The sequence below is a fragment of the Felis catus genome, chromosome B2 (assembly GCF_018350175.1).
Source record: "Felis catus isolate Fca126 chromosome B2, F.catus_Fca126_mat1.0, whole genome shotgun sequence".
Taxonomy (NCBI): Eukaryota; Metazoa; Chordata; class Mammalia; order Carnivora; family Felidae; genus Felis; species Felis catus.
In genome coordinates this window covers 104,818,313-104,824,474 of record NC_058372.1, presented here as the reverse complement: position 1 = coordinate 104,824,474, position 6,162 = coordinate 104,818,313, and the positions used below count along the sequence as shown (strand labels likewise).

The 6,162-nt window shown below is 39.3% G+C and overlaps 1 long non-coding RNA gene across 1 annotated transcript; it reads right to left on the bottom strand.

Moving 5' to 3' along the window:
- Positions 1 to 1,130: 1,130 nt before the first annotated feature.
- On the bottom strand, positions 1,131 to 5,138 carry LOC123385522. The gene is made up of 2 exons (XR_006598203.1): positions 3,980 to 5,138; positions 1,131 to 2,072 (listed from the first exon to the last, which is right to left on the bottom strand). It is a non-coding gene; the product is annotated as an uncharacterized LOC123385522 (long non-coding RNA).
- Positions 5,139 to 6,162: the final 1,024 nt, after the last annotated feature.

The window sequence follows — 6,162 nt, the reverse complement described above, 5'->3', positions numbered from 1 at the left end:
AGAACCAAACTCCACACCACTGAAGACAAGAGCTAAAGAGAAGAGGTAAATACTCTCATTTCTAAGGGCTAAGGAGAAACACACCCCCGGGTCTCTCAGTGGAATGGGCATGAATCAGACAGATTTGAATCTTGTTACATTGAAGACTCATTTCACCCAACTCAATCCATAATTGGACACTGAATGCTAAAAGAAGAATATTAAGGGTTGTTTTTTTTTTATTTCTAGAGTAAGACAGAGCAAGTTTGAATGAGAGTACTAACACGATATATTTTCTCAAGGTAAATTTCAGTTCCTCTCTTCGCCTCTTGTTTTCTGTTATGAAACACCACCTACCTCATAAGCATTTTTTGCAATAAAGGAAATAATGCATATGTAATTCTGAAGTTGGTATCTTGTTCACAGAAGGTGCCTATATACAAACATATTTTTTTAAACAATATTTCCTTTCTGCTACCACACATAAACCTTCTTTGAGAAGATAAAAGAAGGGAGCAGAAAAGATACGTTTCTCTCAAGGCGTGCATCACCGAAGCCCCAGCTGTGGAATTTACGAACTCTTGGAAGAAAGGAGTTCAGAAAAGCAGGAGACAATGTAGCAGCAGTAGTGGGCTCCTGGGGATGGGAAATCCTTTCCTAATAGAAGGATCAGGGACCTTTATAACTTTTCTTAAAAGTGCAGCCTAGGAAAGAAATTATGTATGTTACTTAAGAAAGATGAACAGAGCAATGAGCAAATGGAAATAAAGGCACTGATGCAGCCAGCAGCCCCGAGTTGGGCACAGACACACAAAGATACAAGCGGGTCTACAGAATCTGATGGACGGCAGCATCCACACCCCTACAGGCCTAGACTGACCGTACTATTTGCAAAGAGCCAGCCTGACCCCAAGAAACCCAGTGTATGCCCGAGCAGGCAAAAGTCCATGAGAAAAGGAGAGCAGTTAGAACACTTGACTCAAAAATATTCTCCTCCCCAAAATCTACAGATACCTTCTATGCTGGCATAGGACAATCTTCACAGGAAATGAGCAAGGTTAACGTAAACACCAGGTGTCCTTACAAAACGACTGGAAAGAAAACACAAATAAGTGTGAGTATAAATACGTCTGAATGGGAACACTCAACTGGTGGTGATCTCAATTTTTATGTGACATTTTAGGAGTAAAGCAACACTTAGCAGGATTCCAACACAATGCATCACGATTTATTGGTTTCTTAATCTATGTTAGAAATTAGGGCATAGTCACAAAAAAGAAAATTATATCGACAGAAAATAGGTCATTTTACATAAGAAAATGTCTGTACGTACAACATTGTAGAACAAGATAATGTCTGTTTTAATCAGTAGGAAAATGATGGGAATTCAATAAATGATTTGGGGCCATTTGGCTCTCTGTTAGGAAAAAAAATTGACAGGTATCTAACAACAAAAGATAGATATTAAGATTAAATAAAGAAATGATTTATGAATACATGGAAATACTTGTGACAGCAACACTCCTAGTCGGACACAAATCCTAGAAGCCATAAAATGAAAGGCTGACTCATTTGATTACCTAAGAATTAAAATCTTAAATATGAAAAAAGACCATAAGTAGTTTTTTATAAATGACACGGCTTCCATTTTAAGATGTCAAATCAATCACATGTTACGGTCTCCTTTGTGGTTCAAGGCTTTGGAATTTCTGAACTTAAGGTAAAAACTATTCCATAATTACACTGCGACACAAAGAGAGGAAACCTCTTCTGATCAGAAAGTGAGGAATCCTAGCAAATTGAAACAGGCCACGGATGGCAAACGATGTAGTGTGGGCATATGAATATTTATTCATCAGTGAGCTTTTTCAATAATAAGCCAATGACAATCAAAGATGAAAGGGTACAATTCAATATATTTCCTTCTGAAAGAAGTTTCGTAAAAATATTTGTGCATTGTTAAGAAATCTATTCTTCATTCATATCCCAGATGAACTTCAAGGGAAAATCTTTCATCTGCCTTTTGGAAAATCTTGTCAAAGCTTTCATTCTGTTCAGCAGTCATCTGATTTCTTTCCAGTCTCCAGTGGTACCTGGGAGGAACAGCAGAGAAATTGTTTCACTGGATATTCAAGAAAGGGGGGGCGTAAAGCTCTCGTGTTGGGAGAAGCACCAGTTTTGGGACTTTTATGTTCCTCCTCTCGAAGACCTGGTTGCTCCTGCACATGACCATGACCCTTAACTCTCCCACTTTATGGCAAGGGGGAAAAACAAGCTTCTCGTAGCAATTATGATGTAATTTAAGTAATTAGCCCTACAACTCAGCTGTCAGCCACCTGGAAAAGAAGAAAACTCTGGCAACGTGTGTACTGTCCTGTTGTAGGCTAGCATGGGCCATGGTAGTTCACAGAAGTCCTTTAAAAATTCCCCGAGTCAGATATCGTCGGGCAAATATTTACTGATGAGGACGTGGCTGCTCAGAGAGATTTTTTTAAGTATAGCATGTTTTCCTACAGTTTGGAATGGCATACCTGTAGTTCCTCAACCTTTAGCCTCTTTAGGTTTACAAGTCTTATTTTAAAATTATAGATGCAGAGTTGGGAGGACAAACAGATATTGGTGGAAGGAAAAGCAAAGAACCCTGATGGTACAATCACTCTGAAGTATCAAAAAATAACTAAACCAAACTGAAATACTGATGCAACTGAAAACGCAAACACAAACTGCAGGAATGGTAAAGCCAGTGTAAATTATTTTCCACTTCATAACATCTCTAAGAAAAAAGTGTGTTTATGTGCAGAAGAAACATATGGGAACGTGCTTCACTTTCACAAGGAAATTTGACTACTCCTCTGTGTCTCCTTAGCCATTTCACCCCTCATTTTCAGCTGTGTGAAAAAATGCATCAACACATAAAATTTCCTTTGTCCAAAGAAAAACCACTCTCAATAAATGAGGAAAAACTGGGCAGAACACAAGGATGGCAATAGCGACTCATTGGCCGGTTACTGCAATATCCTCAGATCTGACCTTGTCAGTAGGTAAGAATTGAATCTTCTGTTCATTTCTTTTTTCCCAGTGTGTAAGAACAACCTGGGCACCGGGGCATTCTCTGGATCCTAGTTAACCCAATGCGATGTTTAGTTCCCCACCAGAATGTCTCGAATCCAAGTACAGCTTGTCTCACTCAGGAACTCATGAAAGCGAACAGTGGAGAATGGACTTGCTCCGTTCCCTGAAAGGCAGGCAGAAAACCCTGGTGCAGAAATGCCACAGACCCTGGCAGCGGAGATGGACAGAGAGTTTCAGGATTTTACTGCTGAACCTCCAGTATATGAGAAAAATCCACCTTTGTCGCTCTACATGTTCTCTCTTGTCTTTACAATCAATTTGATTATTTTCAAGTGAAATAAATTATCCACGTTCATGAACAATATATGTGCATCACAATTAATCTATGAGGCAGTTGCCCTTGCAACCATTAATATTTAACAACAATAATTTTCGGCATTCTGGATTTTCAATGTTGATTTATTTCACCTAGACAATCCCACTGGTTTCTTTTAAAACTGTATATCTTTAGCTACTGTTCAGATACTAAGATGCACATTATATTTAAACACAAATTTTTTATGGCCAGAAATCGAATCAGATTCTGGAAATCAGTATAAATATACAGAACACATAGGCCATAGAAACAACCCACTGTTAAATTAAAGCTAGCAACAGTCTTCCATTATTGGAGCTATCAAAAATGATTTCAGATTATCCAAGATAAAAAGATCAGAAAATTCTAGTGAAGTCAATTTGAAAAGCTGTTGACAGATCATTGGTAAAGTGTTTAAAAGTTAACTGTAATAACGATTTAATAGAAAGAGAGAGACCAGCGACACACACAGACACACGTACACACAAACGCACACCACAGTAGTACCAGGATCGATACATGGAAGCCATCGTTGCACATCACTTAAAGTTTGGTTGCAGACCACCTACAGACCTCAGACTCCTGGACCTTCCCGAAAATCCGCAAAATCTGAATTTCAATGGAGTGAGGACTTGAAATTTTTACTTTCACACACAAACCAGAATATGTCTATCTACTGATGGTCGGAAACCACTGTCACAGGGAGTGTGTGTTCTTTTTCAAGTAAATCCTTTGCCTTACCTCACTTGGGAAAGGTAAAATGAGATGGGTCTATGTAAAAAGCAGTATAAATGTGTTACTCGTGTAGGCAGAAGCACGTACGTATATTGTGAAATTATTAACCCTATTAATGATCATTGTGTGCAGATTACCTATCAGAAATCTAAGTTTTCCCACTGATGAACTGAGGTTGGTACGTTCCTCCTCTCCCTAGTACGTGATAGTTCAATAACAAAATGTGTAAAGAGGTTTTACGTTAATAAGAGAATTGAACGTACTCAGGAGAACTGGTTCAGAGGAGCGGTTTATAAGCCGTGGTACATCCCGGCATCAGGAATCACGGGTATAAAACCTGTGCCATGAATGAGGACTTATAGTAGGAGAACTCAATTTACTTCACACCCTTGTCCTCTTAGATGCATTTGAGGGTAGAGTACAAACAGTGAAATTCCTACCACTAAGGGTCACCTGACTTTTCTGCTAACACAGAAAGACTAGAAAACCTGAACTCATCATAATTGTCAGGAGGTCAGCAAAACTGGTCAAGTCATTGCGAATTCTTCTCCTAAGAATTCTCCTGAGTAGGCAGAGGGGAGTAGGTTAGGAGAGGCCAATGCACAATGGCTAAAATTAGTTAAAAAACACAACTAAAATACCTAAGTTTTATTGTTAGAGACCATAGGTCTCTGGAAGCAGAAAGAACTAGCTCAACTAAAATTCCAGAGTGGGAAGAGCCTTTTTTAGGTATCCTCGTGTCCTTTCCTCAGAGCATTTGCCAAGTATGGGCTCAGGTCACATTTGGAAACTAGAACAGGAGAATAAAGAACCAAACTCCACACCACTGAAGACAAGAGCTAAAGAGAAGAGGTAAATACTCTCATTTCTAAGGGCTAAGGAGAAACACACCCCCGGGTCTCTCAGTGGAATGGGCATGAATCAGACAGATTTGAATCTTGTTACATTGAAGACTCATTTCACCCAACTCAATCCATAATTGGACACTGAATGCTAAAAGAAGAATATTAAGGGTTGTTTTTTTTTTTTATTTCTAGAGTAAGACAGAGCAAGTTTGAATGAGAGTACTAACACGATATATTTTCTCAAGGTAAATTTCAGTTCCTCTCTTCGCCTCTTGTTTTCTGTTATGAAACACCACCTACCTCATAAGCATTTTTTTCAATAAAGGAAATAATGCATATGTAATTCTGAAGTTGGTATCTTGGTCACAGAAAGTGCCTATATACAAACATATTTTTTTAAACAATATTTCCTTTCTGCTACCACACATAAACCTTCTTTGAGAAGATAAAAGAAGGGAGCAGAAAAGATACGTTTCTCTCAAGGCGTGCATCACCGAAGCCCCAGCTGTGGAATTTACGAACTCTTGGAAGAAAGGAGTTCAGAAAAGCAGGAGACAATGTAGCAGCAGTAGTGGGCTCCTGGGGATGGGAAATCCTTTCCTAATAGAAGGATCAGGGACCTTTATAACTTTTCTTAAAAGTGCAGCCTAGGAAAGAAATTATGTATGTTACTTAAGAAAGATGAACAGACAAAGGGCTAGTATCCAAAATCTATAAAGAGCTCCCCAAACTCCACACCCGAAAAACAAATAACCCAGTGAAGAAATGGGCAGAAAACATGAACAGACACTTCTCTAAAGAAGACATCCGGATGGCCAACAGGCACATGAAAAGATGTTCAGCGTCGCTCCTTATCAGGGAAATACAAATCAAAACCACACTCAGGCATCACCTCACGCCAGTCAGAGTGGCCAAAATGAACAAATCAGGAGACTATAGATGCTGGAGAGGATGTGGAGAAACGGGAACCCTCTTGCACTGTTGGTGGGAATGCAAATTGGTGCAGCCACTCTGGAAAGCAGTGTGGAGGTTCCTCAGAAAATTAAAACTAGACCTACCCTATGACCCAGCAATAGCACTGCTAGGAATTTATCCAAGGGATACAGGAGTACTGATGCATAGGGCCACTTGTACCCCAATGTTCCTAGCAGCACTCTCAACAATAGCCAAATTATG